General features: G+C 42.2%; 1 protein-coding gene across 3 annotated transcripts in view; it reads left to right on the forward strand.

Moving 5' to 3' along the window:
- The window catches only part of HECW1 (HECT, C2 and WW domain containing E3 ubiquitin protein ligase 1), a gene marked incomplete at both ends in the record, with an annotated part of 546121 nt that overhangs the window by 256649 nt on the left and 266373 nt on the right, over window positions 1–23099 (forward strand). The window lies entirely within an intron of this gene.

The following is a 23099-nucleotide window of genomic DNA, read 5'->3' on the forward strand; positions in this document are numbered from 1 at the left end:
CAAACAACCCAATTTAAAAATGGGTCAAAATCTTAACAGACACCTCACTAAAGAAGTTTTACAGATTGAAAATAATCATGTGAAAAGATGCTTCACATCATATGTCACTAGGGAAATACAAATTAAAACAATGAGATACCACTACACACCTATTGGAATGGATAAAATCCAGAACACTGACACCACCAAATGCTGGTGAGGATGTAGACCAGCAGGAACTCTCATTCATTGCTGTTGAGAATGCAAAATGGTACCTTTACTTTGAAAGACAGATTGACAGTTTCTTTCAAAACCAAACATGCTCTTACCATAGGATCCAGTGATCACACTTCCTGGTATTGAACTTAACCAGTTGAAAACGTATATATGCAAAAATCTGTACACAAATGTTTATAGCATTTTTATTCATAATTGACCAATCTAGTGGGGAAAACAGATATACACAACTAACTACAAATTAAGTAGAAGGAGATACACAATAGGCTATGACAGTGTGTAACAAGGGGCTCAGTAGTTAAGAGAGGTAGTTTAGAGCCAGACCCCTAGGATTTGTCTCAAAGATCTGCTGCTTTATTAGCTAGGAAATCTTTAACCCAGTGGTTCTCAACAAGGAGTGATTTTGCCCCCGTGGGGATATTGTAATGTCTGGATACACATTTGATTGTTACAACTGCAGAGGCTGCTACTGGCATCTAGAGGGTAGAGGCCAGTAATGCTACTAAACATCCTGCAGTGCACAGGATGGTCCCCCAAATAATTATCTGGCCCAAAATATCAATAGTGCTGGTTGAAAAACCCTAGCACATTATGTGAATCTCAAATCTGTTTTTCTAGAGGAGGACTCTGAGAACCAGAGCCATATCTAACTGTCCACTATACCTTTCCACTTCAAACTCAATATGTGTCATCTTCCCCTGAAAACCTTGCCCCCTCCTGGGTTCATTTTTTTTAAGTAAATGACAACACCATCTACCCACTTGCTCACACCAGAAATCTGAGTGCCATTCTTTCCCTCGCCATTGAAATCCTATATTTAATAAAATTCTGACAGTTTATCTCTTAAATATCTCCTGAATCCATCTACCATGCTCCTTGGTGGGACTTCTCCTTACTCTTCCAGCCTTCTTGCCATTCATGCTCCCACCCCCTCCTGTAACAAGCATGCTGGGAACATTTCATGTATATATATTTTTTTTATTGACATATAGTTGATTTACAATGTTGTGTTCATTTCAGGTGGACAGCAAAGTGAATATATATATATACACACATGTCACCAGGGAAATGCAAATTAAAACAACAATGTGTGTGCATATATACGTGTGTGTGTGTGTGTGTATTCTTTTTCAGATTATTTTCCATTATAGGTTATTACAAGATATTGAATGTAGTTTCCTGTGGTATACCATAGGGCCTTATTGTTTATCTATTTTATGTATAGTAGTGTGTATCTGTTAATCACAAACTCCTAATTTATCCCTCCCATTTTCCACTTTGGTAACCATAAGTTTGTTTTCTATGTCTGTGAGTCTATTTCTGTTTTGTAAATAAGTTCATTTGTATCATTTTTTTAGATTCCACATACAAGTGATATCATATGATATTTGTCTTTCTCTGTGTGACTTACTTCACTTAGTATGATAATCTTTAGGTCCATCCATGTTGCTATAAATGGCGTTCTTTCTTTCTTTTTTATGGCTAACATTTCATTTTATATATGTGTGTATATATATATATATATATATATATACACACACACACACACACACACACACATACACACATACATACCACATCTTTATCCATTCATCTGTCAATGGACATTAGGTTTGTTTCCTTGTCTTGGCTATTGTAAATAGAAGTTGAAAGATACAAATTAATATATAGAAATCTGTTGCATTTCTATATACTAACAATAAAAATATTAGAGAAATTAAGGAATCAACCCCATTTACCATTGCATCAAAAGGAATAAAATACCTAGGAATAAACCTACCTAAGGAGGCAAAAGACCTGTACTTTGAAAACTATGAGACGCTGATGAAGAGAATTGAACACTACACAAACAGATGGAAAGATATGCTGTGTTCTTGGATTGGAAGAATCAATATTGTTCAGATGACTCTACTACCCAAGGCAATCTACAGATTCATTGCAATCCCTATCAAATTACCAATGGCATTTCATATTTTAGTCGCACTAAATCCCATACAATTGGAACGTGTCATGCTTCACTGGCCACAGAGCACTCCTGTATTTTCCTCTCTTTGCCTGTAGCAGTCTGGCATTGTCTATGACCCACACACTTCACCTGATTAGCTCATTCCCATCTCAGTGTGGATGCCATTTTCTCCAGGAGGTTTTCTGTGATACTCCAGGCCTGGACATCCATCTACTGCTCTCCCTGGCACTTCCCTAACATACACAACACTTTATTTTAGTGTTACATGAAATTGAAACTTGGAACAGATTTGGGTTAGGAAGACAATTTCAATACAGGAGTGAATGAAGCTGGAGAGGATACTGGGAGAGCTAAAGAAAACTAATGGATGGAAAGGACAAGTCATCTGTGAATGCAGCAAATCTAAGGAATAACCAGTACATAGAACACTGGGGTGTTTCTGGAGCACTTATAAGTGTGGTCAAAATCTAAACTGTCTGACGACACGCAGTTGGTCTAATGTAGCTAAGAGAACAAAGCAGTGGTTCTGAGCAGGGAGATGGAGGGTGAGTTGCCCAAAGGGGACAATTGGCAATGTTTGGAGAAATGCAACTTTCTAGAAACATACAGCCCACCAAAGTTGAATCAAGAAGAAACAGATAGTCACTGTTTGCAGATGACATGATACTATACATAGAGAATCCTAAAGATGCTACCAGAGAACTACTAGAGCTAATCAATGAGCTTGGTAAAGTAGCAGGATACAAAATTAATGCACAGGAATCTCTTGCATCCTTATACACTAATGATGAAAAATCTGAAAGAGAAATTAAGGAAACTCTCTCATTTACCATTGCAGCAAAAAGAATCAAATATCTAGGAATAACCCAACCTAAGGAGAGAAAAGACCTGTATGCAGAAAACTATAAGACACTGATGAAAGAAATTAAAGATGATACAAACAGATGGAGAGATATACCATGTTCTTGGATCGGAAGAATCAACATTGTGAAAATGACTCTACTACCCAAAGCAATGTACAGATTCAGTGCAATCCCTATCAAACTACCAATGGCATTTTTCACAGAACTAGAACAAAAAATTTCACAATTTATATGGAAACACAAAAGACCCCGAATAGCCAAAGCAATCTTGAGAAAGAAAAACAGAGCTAGAGGAATCAGGCTCCCAGATTTCAGACTATACTACAAAGTACAGTAATCAAGACAGTATGGTACTGGCACAAAAACAGAAACATAGATCAGTGGAACAGGATAGAAAGCCCAGAGGTAAACCCACGCACATATGGTCTCCTTATCTTTGATAAAGGAGGCAAGAACATACAATGGAGAAAGACAGCCTCTTCAGTAAGTGGTGCTTGGAAAACTGGACAGCTACATGTAAAAGAATGAAATTAGAACACTCCCTAACACAATACACAAAAATAAACTCAAAATGGATTAAAGACCTAAATCTAAGGCCAGAAACTATCAAACTCTTAGAGGAAAACATAGGCAGAACACTCTGTGACATAAATCACAGCAAGATCCTTTTTGACCCACGTCCTAGAGAAATGGAAATAAAAACAAAAATAAACAGATGGGACCTAATGAAACTTCAAAGCTTTTGCACAGCAAAGGAAACCATAAAGAAGACCAAAAGACAACCCTCAGAATGGGAGAAAATATTTGCAAATGAAGCAACTGACAAAGGATTAATCTGAAAAATATACAAGCAGCTCATGCAGCTCAATATCAAAAAAACAAACAACGTAATCCAAAAATGGGCAGAAGACCTCAATAGAGATTTCTCCAAAGAAGATATACAGATTGACAACAAACATGAAAGGATGCTCAGCATCACTAATCATTAGAGAAATGCAAATCAAAACTACAATGAGGTATCACCTCACACCAGTCAGAATGGCCATCATCAAAAAATCTACAAACAATAAATGCTGGAGAGGGTGTGCAGAAGAGGGAGCCCTCCTACACTGTTGGTGGGAATGTAAATTGATACAGTCACTGTGGAGAACAGTATGGAGGTTCCTTAAAAAACTAAAAATAGAACTACCATATAACCTAGCAATCCAACCACTGGGCATATACCCTGAGAAAACCATAACTCAAAAAGGGTCATGTACCACAATGTTTATTGCAACACTGTTTACAATAGCCAGGACATGGAAGCAACGTAAGTGTGCACTGACAGATGAATGGATAAAGCGGATGTGGCACATATCTACAATGGAATATTACTCAGCCATAAAAAGAAACAAAATTGAGTTATTTGTAGTGAGGTGGATGGACCTAGAGCCTGTCATACAGAGTGAAGTAAGTCAGAAAGAGAAAAACAAATACCATATGCTAACACATATATATGGAATCTAAGAAAAAAATGGTTCTGAAGAACCTAGGGGCAGGACAGGAATAAAGACACAGACTAGAGAACGGACTCGAGGACACGGGGAGGGGGAAGGGTGAGCTGGGATGAAGTGAGAGTTGCACTGACATATTTACACGACCAAGTGTAAAATAGGTTGGTAGTGGGAAGCAGTCACATAGCACAGGGAGATCAGCTCGGTGCTTTGGGACTACCTCGTAGGGTGGGATAGGGAGGGTGGCAGAGGGAGACACAAGAGGGAAGGGATATGGGGATATATGCGTATGTATAGCTGATTCACTTTGTTATACAGCAGAAACTAACACAACAATGTAAAGCAATTATACTCCAATAAAGATGTTTAAAAAAATAGTAAAAAGAAATAATTTAAAAAGGATCCTGACTCATAAAAAAAACAATACTGATGGAATAAAAATCTCTTTGAGTAAAAAACATATTACACAATAAATGCTACTGATATTAACTACTTTGAAAAACCCTAATATATATTCCCTCCTTTAGCCACACACCAGGCCCTAGTAGATTTCAGTTAAATATAAATGTGAAATCATAAAAAGTCAAAAGGCAATATGGTTGAATATTATCTTGAGTTGGGGAAAGAGAGAGGGAGTGATTCCAAGCATAAAATAACAGAATGATAACAATGGAAAAGAAATCCAGATATTTGCCAATATAACAAACTCTCTGTAAGTTAAAATAAAAATACACCATACACAAAATGAAAAGACAAGTAAATACTGGGGAATTTTGTCATATGTATTGAAAAGTCTGGATAGTAGTAAGTATGCTTTTACGATAATAAGAAAAGCAGTACAATCCTATTTCAAAAATAGGAAAGACATGGGTCATCTTTCCATTGGTTATTCATTTGATATATATTTATGTATCACCTACGATGTCCCAGACACTGTGATGGGTTTGAGTCACACATGTGAAAGATGATTAAAGCAGTGAGAATATCTTTAGCCATACTAAAAAATGAAACACAAATTAATGAAAAATACTCTGTCATTTTGCCTACCAAACTAAAATTTTTATACGATACTACTCAATGCCGTTGAAGATGCACTGGGACAGGCACTCAGAAAATGCAGAGGACGTGTCAGTGAGCCGAGTTCTGCCAGCCTTTAGCTGGCAGTGTGGCAGGACACATCAAGGGTATGGCTGAGTTACTGGGGTCCTCGGAGAATAACATAACAAAATGCTCAGATATTGGTACAAAAAATAAGCTGTAAGTTGTTTATTTGCAGTATATTTACAATAGTGAAAAATTAGAAATATCTTACAGAATCCAACAAAAATATTACTTAAAGTAACACCATAACATGGAATAATGTATAAGCTTTATAAAACAGATTTCCAAATAATATTTAATAGAATAAAAATTGCTCATGACATGTTACATAAGTCAAGCACACTATTATTGCTGTATGCAGCACAATATTTTTTGGCTGAGAAACACATATGCTTGCATTGAAAATAGTTGGGAAGGAAATCCCTGATGTAGCAAGAGTATTTACTTATCTCGGGGTGATGACGCTTGAGGTGTCATTTTGTTCTCTGTATGCTTTTGTTTGTAAGCTATTTATAATTAACTAGCATTGTTTTTATCATAGAAACTGTGGATATGGAAGAAATAGTATTAAGTTTTGGAGAGGCAAGAGGAGGAAGTAATGTAGATGGAGGAAACATCTGCCTATATTATGGAGCTGCCTTGCAGCCTGGTCATTAGTTCATCCCTCCTGATTACTTAAACAATCTCTTTCTTTCCCCCCACTCATCCCCACCCATCACTTGCACACACACACACACGCACATGCACATGTGCACACAAATCCAGTCATTGTTCTTTCACTGAAGAGGTAGCTTTAGGCTTATTCAATCAAATGCTTTATAGCATTTTTGCCAATATCCTGCTAATTGATCCAAGGAGCCATTTCCTCTAGGGATTTATAGCATTTTATGGTGTCAGATTTTATTGAATTTCCTTACTGGATTTTTGTTGTTACAATTGTTTCATAGATTGAGATCTGTTCTAGGCAATGGCATTCAGTACTGGTGCTGGAAGGAGGCAGAGGCAGTTTTCAAGAACTGATTGTGCATAAGACCCCTTGTCAAAGGGCTCACTCTAGTTCCAGTTGATGGAGACCCTGTGGTGAGAAGTGATCCTTTATTTATCTTGTTGTCTGTGTAAAGGATAGCAGAAACAGTGGGTAATCGTGTTACATAACAACCATGCGATGGACAGCTTGTTTGGATCAGTCTAACAGACTGACTTACTGCCTGGCCTGTTCTTTAGAGGTGTCTAAAGGCCAGCAATATTGATTGCCACGTCAAGACTCATAACTCCTGGTACAAGTGACTCCCCTGAGAATTCCCCTTTTGTCCTAGCAAGTGACTAGAGACCCCCAGTGTTGCTGCTCACACTTTGTCAATGATTTAAAAAATATTCAAGTGTCTCACACAGTGGCATGCAGAATTTAAGTAGATGTTAATTTTAAATTTTTTTTAATTTTATGTTATCACGTGTTATTTGAAATAAACTGTAGGCAGAAATTCATATGATTTTTTTAAAGTTGTGATAATTAGCCCTTTCTTCTCCTATATGAAGGAGAATTCTATCATCTTTATGTCATTATAAATTTTATTATCTTTTTATAACTTTTTATTTTATATTGGAGTATAGTTGATTAACAATATTGTGTTAGATTCAGGTATACAACAAAGTGATTCAGTTATACATATACATGTATCTATTCTTTTTCAAATTCTTTTCCCATTTAGGTTGTTACAGAATATTGAGCAGAGTTCCCTGTGCTTATACAGTAGATCCTTGTTGGTTATCCATTTTAAATACAGCAGTGTGACAATGTCAGTCCCAAACTCCCTAACTATCCTTCATTATAAATTATTAATCCTAATAAAATGTGGGAGTTTTTTGGATGATGCTATTTATTTTTGTATAGCTAGGTGCCTTAAGCCAAATGTCTTAAGGGAACAGGCCAAGAATGCTAGGAATGTGTGGAAGTGCGGGAACGTCTTCCAGGAACACACGTGTCCACTGACATTTATTCCACATTTGAAGTAGACCTCAAACTGAAGCCAATTAATATTTGATAGTATGTGCAGAATTATTTGCTGGGGAGTGATTCCTATTCTTGGCACATGTTCCAGCTTTTCTATTTTCTGTTTTGCTTTCCCTAAAGTGCAGTCAACTAACCTGAGATGCACAGAATTCATCGTAGCCTTCCTTTGCCCACAGAATAGAAAGTTCGTTCAGCAGAAACACAAATATCTCTTATCCCACTTTGTCAAGTTCTCTTTGTCTCTCAGAAAACATCAGTTAGATCTTCTGAGTGTTGGCGGGAAGCTTCATTTGGGGTTTCTCTTGGGTTCTCAGGATGCTCAGGGCTCTTTTTTCTCCTCCTCTTCTGGTCCTGCCCGTCTTCTCTCTCCATATAATGTAGGAACAGAGTTTATATTTGTAAAAGAAAAACCAATCCATTAATTACTTAAAATGTCACAATGAATAAATCTCCATCATCTCCTTCCCATCCTCCTCAGGTGATGGATGTCCCCGCGTCATACTTTCTTGAGACAATTGAAAGGATCAGAAAAACCTTCCTGCCTTTTATGGTAGAAGAACTGCCCATGGTCCTCTCTAAACCACTTGTGCACTAGACCCTTCCCTCTGTCGCCTGCTGAGGACACCACCCCAGCATGCCCCTCCATCTCTGTGAGATCACTCCCAGCTCTTTCTCCCAAATCTCATCTCATCACCCACGTCCCTCTCCATTTCCCCACCATCTCCTCCTCCCCCTTTCAGCAGAACTTCTCCAGTCAGGTGTCTGGATTGCCTGCAGCTTCCCTCCAGTTCTCTGCTCAAGCTTCCTTAACTCAAGCTCTTGTTAGTCAGCACTAGTCTCCACTTTGGAAAATCCATTGGTCAACTTTCAGTTCTCACCTTCCTGCACTTGACACAGTTGACATCACCTTTCATGAAACGCTGCTTTCTCCACTTCCAGGAAAACATCCTTTCCTGGATTTTCTCCTAATTTGCTGATTGTGTCTTGGGCTCTTACCCTGACTCCCCCAGACCTTGAACTGTGGGCTGCCCCAGGGCTCAGACCTCAGTCCTCTCCTCCTGTCTATACACACACGTCCCCCTTTGTGGTCTCATCCTCTCTTACGACTACAAAAACATCTGTAGGCTAGTGGCTCCCATGTTTCTAAGTCCATTTCAGACCTTTCCCCTGAACCCCAAACTTGAACTCAGCTCCTGCTTGAGATCTCCAATAAGATGCCTAACAAACACCTCACATTTAAACTCTCCAGCCGACATCCTCATCTGCTCGCCAACCTCCTCTGGTCACAGTCTCCCTGGTGTCAGTTGATGGCAATTCCATCCTTCCCGTTTCTCAGGCCAAAAACTGTGGAGTCATCCTTGACTCATCCTTTCTCTGCACCCCACATCCAAACCTCTATCCTCAAAAGTAGATCATTTCTCAGAACGTCCACTGCTACCCACCCTGGCCATCAGCATCTCTCCCCTGATTACTGTAGCAGCTTCCTAACTGCTTTTCCTGTTTCCACCTTTGGCACATATGGCTACACATCCACCAGCATGTACCTTTTCAAACCTAATCTGGAGCATGTCGCTTCTCTGGTTGAGCCTCCCATGGCTCCCAAAGCCAGTTCAATGGCCTACGAAGCCCTGCATGATCTGGCCCCCTTTCCTTGCTCACTGTGCTCCAGCCACATGGGCCTCCTTGCTGTCCCTCCCACACTCCAGGCCTACCTGCCTGCCTGGGGGTTTCTTGCTTGGTCTCCCCTCTGCCCCGGATGCTCTTTCCCCTGATGTCCAGGTGGCCTGTTTCCTCTCCTCCTCAGACACCACCTCCAGGAGGTCTTCCCAGACCACCCCATTTAAAATTGAAACTACCCTCACTCCCCTTCCCACCTTGTCTTTCTCCGCAGGCGTCATCCCTTTCGAATATGGTCTATAATTTATTTAATTGTCTTACTTATGGTCTCTCCTCCATGAGAATTTAAGCTCTCTGAAGGCAGAGGTTTTTCTCTGTTGTTTGCTGCTTTATCTAGTATGCCTAGCACAATAGTCACTACCAAAATTAGTTGCATGAATGAATAAATCTAATGGTTTTCAGTGATTAAGAACGAGGACATGGGAGTAGATACAAATTTTATTCCTTTGAGTTGGGTCTAGACTACATTTCCTACTCATTTATCTCAGATGCAACATTTACAGTGGACTCAAGGTGCAGGTATTCGATTTGAGGTCTAAATAAGGGCACTTTCTTTACAGCTGTGCTGGAAAGACTGTGCTAATGAACTAAGTTTCATTTTTATGAACTCTTTTTTTTTTTTTTTTTTTTTTTTTGTGGTACGTGGGCCTCTCACTGTTGTGGCCCCTCCCGTTGCAGAGCACAGGCTCCGGACGCGCAGGCTCAGCGGCCATGGCTCATGGGCCCAGCCGCTCCGCAGCATGTGGGATCTTCCCAGACCGGGGTACGAACCCGTGTCCCCTGCATCGGCAGGCAGACTCTCAACCACTGCGCCACCAGGGAAGCCCTTCATGAACTCATTTTGAATAGCAGGATAGTCGTAGGCTTTTGTAGTGCTGCCTTTTTCTTCCTTCCTTCCTCCCTCCCTCCCTCTCTCTCCCTCTCTATCTCTTCCTTCTTTCCTTCCTTCCTTCCTTCCTTCCTTTCTTTCTTTTTCTCTTTCTTTCTTTCTTTCTTTCTCTACTTAATGCATGAGACAAATTCTAAAATAAACATTTGTATAAGTACTAGCAGCAAACTGCTTCTTTGTATCCTTTTTTTTCTGGTGTGGGAGGGATTATCTCCCGCTTTCAATTAAGTTGAAAAAAGCATTTCGAAAAAACTGTGATTAGTTCATCACCAGGACCCCTGGACTTCCACTGGATCATGTCTGACACCCTCAAAGGCTTTCCCACTGATTTAGAACAAACTGCAGGTCTTCTCAGTGGTCCCATACCACCTGCCCCTGCTCACCTCTGCTCTAGGGCTCTTTTCTTTGTTCACTGTATGTGGCCTCACTAGTCTTCATTCAGCTCCTTGAACTGTCAAGAAATCCCATCTCCTGCATCTTCACCCGTGCTCTGCTTCTGCCTAGAAAAGCATCCCCTTCCTGGTTTACCTCGTTCCTTTGCTCTCAGGTCTCAGATGATGTGTCACCTCTGCAGAGAGGTCTTCTCTGCCACTGTCTCCAAGGTATCCCTCATCTTGATTCTCTTAGAGCAACTGATCTTCCTCCTTTGTGGCACATTGCAATTCCTAAGTGTATATTTATGTGTGTGTTTATGTTATGTTTTATAGCTTAGGGAAGGCTTGACTGCCTTCCCTAAGCTATAAGTTGCCTGAGGATGGGGCCATGCCTGTGGTGTTCAGCCATGTAAACCCAGCAGCTGGGTGACTGTCACAGTGGATGCTCACTGGGCACTTGCCCTTGATCATGAGTCACCAGCACTCCCTCCCCTGGGCATGCACAGCCCATTGGGGATGCAGAAGAGAAGATCAGAGTGGGGTGAGAGTGCATCAAATACAGAAAGGGAGTGGTGAGTGCAAGGACTCTGGCTCCTGGGATGAGTCTATCCCAGATGCTGGGTCAGGACTGGGCCTCTCTACCCCATCTCCCCCGAGGAGACAGATGCTTAAAGGAGAGCACGCTTCTTGTAACTGACACCCCCAGCAAAAGAGCCCACCTTGCTTTCTCTTTCATTGATGAACTGTAGCTCCTAGTGACTGTAAATACAAGGAGACCGGTTTCACAAATTTAACCAAGTAGTAGAAGAGCACACTCAGAAGACTTCTGGGAGAAGGTGCAACCAATCATGCTAATTCTAGTAAAATGAGAAAGCCAGTGCCCCCTCTCTGGTATCTGAACTGGGTCATCATTTCACTTCACGTGGAGTCTTGGTTCATTCCTTTTACGTCTTAGTTGTCAGAAAGACCATAAACACCAAAACCTGAGGACCCTGAAATTCTTGAAGGAAAAAACAAAAAACCCAGCCAACTAGTTCCCTAATCTGGAAAATTACAGTATTGGTCATGAGGACTAAATGGTTTTGAGGAACAGGCAGAAGATACGTGAAAGGGGGAAGAAAAGCCCGTTAGAGGAAGACTGGACATGTAATCCAAGTGCTGGGCTTTCATGCATCGTTGATGCAGTATTTTCTTTACCCCATTTTGTTTGGGGCTCAGTTTGTCCCCTGAAAATCGGCATTTAAGATTGCCGGCAGCTCTGAGATTCTGGGATCCCAGGCTGAGAGAATGGAGAATGGGAGATTTCTGACCCTCTTCTCTCGCACTGGGATAGATTTGGCTGCTCCTTTGGCACAGCATTTCTGCACCTCCTGTCTGACCAGCTGCAAGACCATCCCCCAGACCATCCCCCGATTGAGAGAATAGCAAAGGGTGATGTTGAGAGTCTCTTCACAAGCCTTTGGCCTCCTCCACGGCAGAAAGCTCCAGCTGAATAACTGGCATCATGCATCACCATCTCAGGCTCAGCTCTGATCAGTGCATCTCATGCTCCCTGACTCCCGGCTTCCTGTTTCCTATAGAACAAGTCCCTCTCCTTAGCTTGGTCTCCAGGCTCTCCACCACCTGTTCCAACAACAGCTGACATTGACAGGACACCTGCTGGGTACCAAGCTCTATACATTAGCCCTAATTTTCAAACAACCTTATCAGGGAAAGAGGATTTTTTCCCCATTTAGAGATGGAAAACCTGCTCTTCAGGATGATAAATAACTTGTATGCTACAGAAATAGTAAGTGCAGAGATGGAATTTAAACCCAGGTTGGACTCCAACATCAGCTCTTTCAAGTTCGCAGCTCCCTTCAAAGTCTCAGCTCTTGAGCTGTACCTCTGTCTGCTCTCCCTCCAACACACCACACTCTACCAGCCAGACTGCTCACTGTGCCTGTTCTAGGTCTGCCTGCAGAATGTGGCTCAGACCTCATCCTGCATGTGCAGTGTATTCAGAGCCCTGCCCCACCAACCCCTCTGTCCATCCTTCAAGACCCAACACGTATGACACCTCCCCCATGGAGCCTTCTATGCTTTCCTCTGTATCCCATCCTTTCCCTTCCAGCTGTCATTGAACACTGTGACTTCTCTACTGCTCTCTGCCTCAGATTATGGTAGTGTGATTACGTAGTTACTTGTTAATGTCTACTGCTAGATTGAGGGACCTTTATTTAAAGCAGGAGCCATGTCTTACTCAGCTTAGATACCCCACATCCCTCTCATGGATGTCTGCGTGTCTCTCATGCCCTTCTAGACAGGATGCCTGATGGCCACACCCCGCCAATCGGCAGGCACATCACCTCCGCAAAGAGTGGGAGGGGCGTAAAGTCAGGTGGTGTGACAAGTCATACAATCACAAAGTGACGCTGCTGCACCACATTCTGTCTGGCTGATTTCACTGATAAGCTGAGATCTTCCTTCCCTGGCTGCCACCCAGACCTCGGGAAGCTGTCAAGAAGGGTCAGAACTGCCTCCCTTACAGTTACTGTCTACCCCCGCTGATGTGCTTCTTTCCTGGTTTTTAGTGTTCATGAGCATCTCGAATCTGACAACTTGCCCACCCCAGAGCCCAGCAAGAGTCAGAATGGAGGCCCACATACCATATGGTTAAACATTTGGAAGTTATAAAGCTAGCTGCAAAGGGTTCAATATAAGAAAATGAATAAATATTATTAAATGTATGTTTTAAATTGTTAAGTAAAATAAATATCAAATGTATATCAAAGTTATCTAAATAGAGCTGATTTTAAAACTCTCAAAAATTAATTACATTTCATTAAATATTTTACAAGGCCATCTGCCATTCTAGCCTTTAATGGTTAACTAATTGCCAATGGAAAGAATCATATCATGCTTCACACATGTTATATCTAGAAAAGAAGTTCTCACAGTATGGTCTGGGGGACCCCAAGGAGTCCTCAAGAGCCTTTCAGGGGGTCTTTCAGGTCAGTACTAATTTCATAGTAATATCAAGACTTTATTTGCCTTTTTTACCTCACTCCTCTCATATGTGCTCTGGAGTTTTTCAAAAGCTTCATGATGGATGATATCAGCAGTCTGAAGTCAGAATCAAGCATGAGAATCCAACTGTCTTCTATTACTCCAGACCTTAAAAAGAGTAGCAAAAATGTAAACCGCCACGGTTTCCACTATTTTTTTATTTTGAAAAATATAATTATTTTGCATAAAATGTTATCCATGTTAATTTGTTTGTTATTGTTGTTTTAATGAGTTAATACATATACTTAAATATTTCTCAGTTTTAATTTCATATATAATATGATAAACGTTGATAGGTATAACCCACATAAATAAAAGTCATTTGGGTTCCTCAATAATATTTGAGGGTGTAAAGCGATCTTGAAACCAAAATACAGAACTGTTGAATTAGAGCTACAAGAATACCATTTTAAGAGTAACAGGTATTGTTTAATGATGTGAATGTCCCACAGACTCTATCCTACTAGGTCCTGAGACCTCTAGGACACTGAATTGGAACAGGAAAAGAAGCAAGAGCTTGACCCTGCTGGGAAAGGATCCTTTATTATGCAACAATCTATGTTCTTTATGCTCTCTGATAGACACATTTGACAAGTTAATGAAATCTTCTTCACCTCTTATCTGAGCACTTCCCTGTTCAAATCCTCCCCAAAGCAGAGGCTACTTCCGGGTCAGCAGTGGAACAACCACCCACCCCCTTCCTGGTGCTCAGACACAGTGGCTACCCTTAGAGTGAAGGACCTGGGGAATACAGGTGGGGAGCATGTCCCTGGGGTCTGGGGTCCCCAGCAGTAGGGACTCTCCTGTGTTTGGGACTTGTGACTTCTCTAAAGCAGAGTCCCAAGACTCAGAGCCTTTCTTTTGGGTCTGCAGGCTTGCCTACTCATAGGTCATCTTACTGTAAGAAGTGGGAGGACCGTTTTCCCCAGGATCTGAAATAATTTTCATTCTATTCTGAATTAAACAATAACTTTATGCGATACATTCACAAGCACTATTCCGTTTTCTTCCCACCTGAGAAGTCATAGTATTTATGTTTTGATGTTACAAATGAGGAAATGGAGGAGGTAAGAGAGTAATAGATTTGCCCAAGATTGCAAGTCTAGCAAGTGGCAGAGCAGGGACCTTAGCAGGCTTTATCATTCAGAATCTTGAAAGGCTCTGATCTTGTTCAAGCTGTGTTTTATTCACATTTGTCTTTTTTGTGTATGGATTTTTTTTCTTGTTTTAAGGCTCTGATTTTTATTTAAATTTATTAAACTTAGTTATATGAAGTTAGTATAATTTTTTGTTACAAAATGAGCTGGCTCTTTTTAAAAAGAGCAGGTTTACCAGTAACTGGGAATTGCTGGGAAAATATTTATAGACATAGTGTAATTAATTCCTTGAGCCTTTAAGACAAAGGCAGGGGATGGGGTTCAGGGAAGGGATATAGGTCATTGTGAGAGCTTCCCAGGATTAGATGTTTAGACAAACTGAATCAGAGTCTCATATGGGGAGCTTTGAAAAAGTGGGATGCCCAGGCCAGTTAAGTTTGAATATCTGGGGGTGGGAGCCAGGTATGAGCTCCTTAGGCTACTCCAAGTGCTTTCTGGATTGACAACCAGTGGACTAGAAAGTCAAGAAACATCCCTGCAAAGATCACTGGGGTTCCCTGAAGTTCACAAGTCATATGCTGCTTGGATTCTAACTACTTATTGGAAGTACAGTCAGGAATGAAGTTACTCAGAGTCACAAAAAATAAAGGACTCAGAGTAGGCTGGAGAAAAAAACAAAAAAAAAATAGCAAATACTGTGGCAGCCAACTTTAATCTCTTTAATCCCAGGAAAATGCTTAGATGTGGAAGAATAGGTTGCACTGAAAGCACCAGGAATCCAAACTGGCAAAGGTCAATGGTCTAAATGCAAGAACTGGGGAGAGGTCTCTTAGTCTATGGTCTGTAAGTCTATACTTACACCCTGCAAATTAATGAGAGAGCACAGAGGTGGCATGACAGAGGGCTTGAAGCTGCGTCCAGGAGGGAAAGGACAAACCAAGGGCAAATATATCATTGCCCTTGGTTCCAAGGGAAGACCCTGAGGAGTTGGGGGGTCAGGGAGGGCAGGTAGAGAAGCAAATTGAACAGAGATGGGATGAGAAATCAGCACAGTCCAAACAGGCTGCACTGGCACTGACCGCATCACAAATTATGAAGCCCAGTGAAGATGCTGCCAAGACCGACCCATCCTGCAGCCATGGGGAGCCCATAGGACACCTTCCTTTAGACTGCAGCTTGGTTGGGTCCTCTGAAGAGTGTAGCACAGCAGGAAGGCTGGCTGTGGCATTTTCTGCTCTTGCTTCCTTTCTCCTGATTGTTCAGTTGATCACAGCTCAGTTTCTGCCCTGGAAAAAGTAAAGTCAGTTTCATTGTACATTTATATTTATATTATTTGTATATTTATGTATTTCATTATATGTATATTTATAAATATTTAAGAATATTTAGCAAAAATGTTGACAAACTGTAGGCTCTCAAAAATTGTAGCTACTATTTTTTCATTACTACTCCTATTGGCAGGTACACAGAGTTTCTGTTTGGCATTCTTAAAATGTTTTGTATCCAATAGAAATCCAAACTGACACCCCTAAGAGGAGCATCACTAGCCATCATCACCCAGAATCACACCGTTTAGCTCTGCTGGATAGTTGTGGTATTCTGGCTGCTTATTACAATTAGAAGGTCATGGACAGGGTTTAGAAAATTCCATGATGCTGCACAAATGCCTGGCGTGAAGAACCGTGAACTTCCTAGGGTGGTTCTTTAATGTCTCCATACTAATTAAATGGGAAAGACAATAGATCTGCAAAGGATTTACAACCACGATGGCAGTAACACTCATTTATTTACCCACTCAAAGGTTATTGAGTGATTTGCTGTGTCCCGGGCAGCAGGGAGATACAGGAGTGAACAAAACAGTCCTGGCTCTCAGGAAACATGCCTTGTCATGGAAGAAGGTGGACAGTGAACAAATGGATGCATATTTGTTGGTCAGCAGTGTTAAATGCTATGAAGAGAGCGCAGGGGGAAGGGGAAAGTGAGTGAACATGGGAAAAGGATGGTACTTGCTGCAGGGAGACTAGGGATGAGCATATGAGTAGGTGATGAGTGATGCTGGAGTGGAGCCCTGAGGGAAGGGAGATGGAGAGGTGTAGATCTTGGAGGAAGAGTATCCTGGCCAAGGGAACAAGAAGGGTAGAGGCCCTGTGTCATGGCTGTGATTGGTGGGCTGGAGGAATAGTCACGAGGCCGGGGCTGCTGGAGCCCAGGGAGGAGGAGGAGAAGGATGGGAGCTGAGGTTGGGGACTTAGGGCGGGAGGATATATCACGGAAGCCCTGAATCCATGGTAAATGTTTTGGATTTAAACTGTGGTAGAAGGAAACTATGGAGGGTTTGGCAGAAGGAGACATGATCCGACTTAAATACATCGTTTAAAGTTTGCTCTGGCTGTTGAGTGGGAAATAAAATGTCAGGTGGAAGGAGAGAGACCCATTAGTCTGCAGGAGACCCTGGCAGCTGAAGTTAAGAAGATGGCAACTGGGGGACAGGCTGAGAAGTTGCCAGTGGCAGGGCCTATTCTGAAGCAAGCATTGTTGGGATTTGTGCCGAGCTGGATCGGAGGTGTGAGCGGGAGAGGCAAGGATGCCTCCAGATGTTCAGCCTGAGCAGCTGGAATAATGGAGTCACCACCTCCTGAGATGCAGAAGAGCAGACCAGGGCCTGGGTTGACCAAGAACTTGTGTTTGGACATACTGTGCTTGAGATGCCTATTAGAGATCCGCAGAGGTGTAGCTGGTTGGAAGGGAAGACCCACCAGCATTAATTGGATGATTTTCTGCATGTTACACATGGGGACGTTCTCCCCAGGTCTTTTCTCATGGGGAGAGTTGTATTAACATCTCCTCTCAGGGCTTACACAGCTGAAACCACCGGGACTGAGCTTCATCAGTGAAGGGAGGGGTGGGGGATTAGTGGGCAGGCCATAGTGAAGGCTGATAGATGCTAGAGTCACAGGATCTCTGGCAAATTACACGCATTGAGGTGACACTGTCAGAATCTGGGGGAAGAGCAGGGAGGGAGGAACAGGGTGCCCATATGTATTTGGAAAAAAATCCCCAGGGAGTTCTGATAGTATTTCTCTTGCTTGCTCTTTTTCTGGGAACATTGTGATAAAGTTTTCCAAATCTTCTTCTTGATGAGAAAATATGCAGTGTGTTTGGAGTAAATGAAAGTTTAGCTGGGAAAGGAAATACACAGACTAGAAATCGAGGAGTCGCAAGACTGAGGTCCGAGGCTCCACTTTGCTGCTCTTTGTCTCTGGGACCCCAGGCAAGTGCCGCCCTCAGAGCCCAGCTCCTCCTCTGATGGGGACTATGATCTGTCTCCCCGGCCACCACCACTGGGAGAATTTTTAGACATGATGGCTGAGGAAGCCTCTTATAAGTTGGCAAATGCTGGGTGAAAGATTGCTATTTCTATTCACCCACCTCTTCTATCAGACTGGTTTTGCTAGAAGTTCATGGTCATCCCGTTACCATCCACCCTTCCTGAAGAATGTGTAATGGCATGTTCTTCCCCATCAGAGATAGTGAATCCCAAAGACAAACTCCCCTGCCCACATTCGAGGCTCCCCAAACCTGGCCACAGCCTCTCTCTCCCGCCTTATCCTCACCTTCCAACTAGGTCCATATCCCACTGTGCTGGGCTTGATGGGATGTCAGCTTCACACGGGTGGGGCTTTCTGTCTCTTTAGTTCACCGGTTTATCCCATTGCCCACAACAGCACTGGCTAGTAGCAGGCATTCAACAAATATTGTCCAATGAAGGAATGGGGTGCAGTCTCCCAGTAATGCTGTTCCTATGTGAGTGGTAGCACCACCCAATGGGGTTGGGCTCTAGCCCCTTTCTGAGACCTCCTCGATGTTCTCACTTGCCACGAGTTCATGGGCTAGAGCAGAAGAGAAGGAGAACATGGAGACAGTTACTAAACCACTGTTGATGCATCAGGCATGTGCAGGATTGATGGGGCCCACAGGCGGTACAGGAGAGGTAGGTGGAAAGGTCATAATGTCCAGAGCCCATAGTGACAACTGGCAGGTCCATGCAGGCAGACTATCCTTGAAACCCAACAAGGAGTAACCGGTGTGTGAAGCACAGAGGGAGTCTAGGAGGCCACATTTGGGGATCCAGCCTGGCTGTTGACATGGTAGAGGTCTGAGAGCTGATGGTGAGACTGAACTTCCCTGTCCAGGGAGAATGGCAGTACAAGACAGGGACCCAGTTCCAGAGGTTAAAGGAGAGGGATGAGGTTTCCATCAAGACAAGAGGTAAGAATACTCAGTAGTAACATGTACCATTGCCAGGAGCCCCCCTGGACCCAGTACCTCACCTCAGTTCTCTTTACTTCTTATAACCATCCAGGATAGTTGTCCAGCTGGTGAAACTGAAGCTCAGAAAGGAAGGAAACATTAGGACTTTCTGGCTGAGTATAGCTGGCTTATGACCGCATCGCTAGTCAGTGATACAGCCACTGCTTTGCACAGGTGTGTCCTGATCCAAAGTAAGTGCTCTTTCCTCTGTACCTCATGTGGCTCCAGGGAACCAACCACAATCACAGGGGGCCAAAGTAGAGATAAGCTACAAGACCAACCAAAGCCCAGTTGATAAGCAGGTCACAAGGTCACAGCAGAATAGAAGCAAATTGGAATTCACGCTGCGTCACCAAAGTTCCCCTCTAAGGACTAAGCACAGGGGTGACCCAGAGCCTGAGAGGGAGCTCGGTACCACCAGCATCAAGAGGAGGGCTGGAGGACAGAGGCAGGCAGGTTGCGAGCTTGGATGACACCCTCCTTCACCCAGCACTCCCCACACTGCCCTGCACTCTTCTGCGACTTTACCATGAATGCAAGGAAATGTTTTCCAGGGAGCTGTGGGCGCTGTGCATTCAGCTCAGCTCTTTTGATGGTACAAGGCAAACTCTGGATGTTTGTATCAAATAATGCTCTGTTGCTGGCATCTGGACCTTCCCAAAGTCCAGTCCTCAACCTTGGGCATCACATGCTTTAGGGCACTCTCAGATCTAAATGTGTTTTCTGGTGTGGCAGTGGGATTTTGTTTCTCTAAGTTAGAAACAACTTTAAGTGCATTATATAACCTTTAAACCCAGAGGGAAAAAGTCTAACGTACATTAAAGGAGAAACTTCTCAGTGCCAGCTGGCCAAAACTTACTGCTGCATCTCCTGTGGCCTCAGATGCCCTAGTATTTCCACATGTCCATCACCTCTCTTTGAGAGCAATGTACGCACCCACACGGGTGACCACAACAGGAAAAACCTTCAAGACAAAGGCAACAGTCCTACAACCAGCCTTTCTGGGGCCTGGGAGCGGGTGGTGGGAGGGAGGGTATTTCTGAGAGAGCATTTTCTGGGCAGAGAGAAGTGGAGTGACTCAGAGAAATCCTAGGGGATTGGCTGCCACTGTTGCCGTAAAACTAGCTCCTTCCAGTCCCACAGGAAGCAGTCTTATATAAGGCCAAGTAAACACAGAATATTCCCTTCTCTAACACCTGGCTCCTTAATCCACATTCCAGTCCAATTCTGGCTGTGGCAATGACTCTTTGAGGAGAAGGAGGTCAGGTCTTATTTTGCTGAGTCAAAGGAAGCTTGGAGAGAGCCAGTGATTTGTTTAGGATCACACAGCAGGTAGAAGAGTCTTTATGTCCAAGTTTGACTTCAGAGGCATTTGCCCCCAATCCCTTGCCTTTATACTACTGGGAAGGATGTTCCCTTGCTCTGCCATCCTAGATGCTGCCAGCAGGACTCACTGAAGACCATACGGACACTGGACCCAGATCAGCCCCCTCTTGGAGGTGAGGCTTTCCATAGAATACAGGGAAGACCAGAGGACAGGGAGGTGGCCAGAGGCAAGAGCGAGGCTGGGTGATTAATGGAGGAGGATGCCTACATGACACATATATTTTCCAGCCTCTCTGAAGACTCTCAAATCAAGCTTTGTTTCTATCCAGTTACCGCTCCATCTCATAGCCCTAATCAATAGTTCTTACATCATTGTGGTGAGAGAAAAACAAGTGATGGTAAGCCCATTCATACCAGACAAACAAAAAAAGATTCACTAAATTGCTTTTAAATATTAATGGCATCTGTGACATCACTATATTGTTCTTAATTATTTTTAAAATCTCAAATCTATAAACAAAATGCTGCTTTTACTTGAATATTTTCACTGATATGTGGTCATACTAGCTTAACTAGCATTAATTATAATAGAGAAAAATCAGAACAATCTAAATTTCTAAAAATAGAATTTGTATGATAATTATTATAAATATATATGTGTTAAAATATTTTAGTTATTAAATGTTATATATTTTCATAACAAGGGGAAATTCTTATATACTGTAATAGATAAACCTAAAAAGCACAGTTACAAAAAAGACTCAATAGTTTTCCAGGGAGGACCTCCAAGACGGTGGAGAAGTAAGATGTGGAGATCACCTTCCTACCCACAGATACATCAAAAATACATCTACATGTGAAACAACTCCTACAGAACACCTACTGAACACTGGCAGAAGACTTCAGACCTCCCAAAAGGGTCTTGGTGCTCCGGCTGGGTGTCAACCCTGAGCCTCAGAGTGGGAGAGCTGAGTTCAGGACATTGGACCACCAGAGACCTCCTGGCCCCATGTAATATCAATTGGCAAGAGTTCTCCCAGAGATCTCCATCTCAATGCTAACACCCAACTCCACTCAATGACCAGCAAGCTCCAATGCTGGACACCCCATGCCAAACAACTAGCAAAACAGGAACACAGCCCCATGCATTAGAAAAGAGGCTGCCTAAAATCATACTAAGTTCACAGACACCCCAAAACATACCACCGGACATGGTCCTGCCCACCAGAAAGACAAGATCAGCCTCATCCACCATAATACAGGCACCAGTCCCCTCCACCAGGATGCCTACACAAGCCACTGAACCAACCTTACCCACTGGGGGCAGATACCAAAATCAACGGGAACTATGAACTATGAAGTTCATTTTTATGAACTATGAAGTCTGCGAAAAGGAGACCCCAAACACAATAAGTTAAGCACAATGAGAAGACAGAGAAACATACAGCAAATGAAGGAGTAAGGTAAAAACCCACCAGACCAAACAAATGAAGAGGAACTAGGCAGTCTATGTGAAAAAGAATTTGGAGTAATGATAGTAATGATGATCCAAAATCTTGGAAAGAGAATGGAGGAAATACAAGAAACATTTTAAAAGGAGCTAGAAGGACTAAAGAGCAAAGAAACAATGATGAACAACACAATAAATAAAATTTAAAATTCTCTAGAAGGAATCGATAGCAAAATAAATGAGGCAGAAGAACAGATAAGTGACCTGAAAGATAAAATAGTAGAAATAACTACCATAGAGCAGAATAAAGAAAAAGGAATGAGAAGAATTGAGGACAGTCTCAGAGACCTCTGGGACAACATTAAATGCACCAAAATTCGAATTATAGGGGTCCCAGAAGAAGAAGAGAAAATGAAAGGGACTGAGAAAATATTTGAAGAGATTATAGTTGAAAACTTCTCTAATATGGGAAAGGAAATAGTCAAGTCCAGGAAGCACAGAGAGTCCCATACAGGATAAATCCAAGGAGAAACATGCCAAGACACATATTAATCAAACTATCAAAAATTAAATACAAAGAAAAAATATTGAAAGCAGCAAGGGAAAAGCAACAAATAAAATACAAGGGAATCCCCATAAGGTTAATAGCTGATCTTTCAGCAGAAACTCTGCAAGCCAGAAGGGAGTGTCAGGACATATTTAAAGTGATGAAAGGGAAAAACCTACAAGCAAGATTACTCTACCCAGCAAGGATCTCATTCAGATTCGACAGAGAAATTAAAACCTTTACAGACAAGCAAAAGTTAAGAGAATCCAGCACCACCAAACCAGCTTTACAACAAATGCTAAAGGAACTTCTCTAGGCAAGAAACACAAGAGAAGGAAAAGACCTACAATAACAAACCGAAAACAATTAAGAAAATGGTAACAGAAACATACATATCAATAATTACCTTAAATTTAAATGGATTAAATGCTCCAACCAAAAGACATAGACTGGCTGAATGGATACAAAAACAAGACCCATATATATGCTGTCTATAAGAGACCCACTTCAGACCTAGAGACACATACAGACTGAAAGTGAGGGGATGGAAAAAGATATTCCATGCAAATGGAAATCAAAAGAAAGCTGAATTAGCAATTCTAATGCCAGAAAAAATAGACTTTAAAATAAAGACTATTACAAGAGATGAAGAAGGACACTACATAGTGATCAAGGGATCAATCCAAGAAGAAGATATAACAATTGTAAATATTTATGCACCCAACATAGG

This window comes from Mesoplodon bidens (assembly GCF_964165515.1).
Source record: "Mesoplodon bidens genome assembly, chromosome: 9".
Lineage (NCBI taxonomy): Eukaryota > Metazoa > Chordata > Mammalia > Artiodactyla > Ziphiidae > Mesoplodon > Mesoplodon bidens.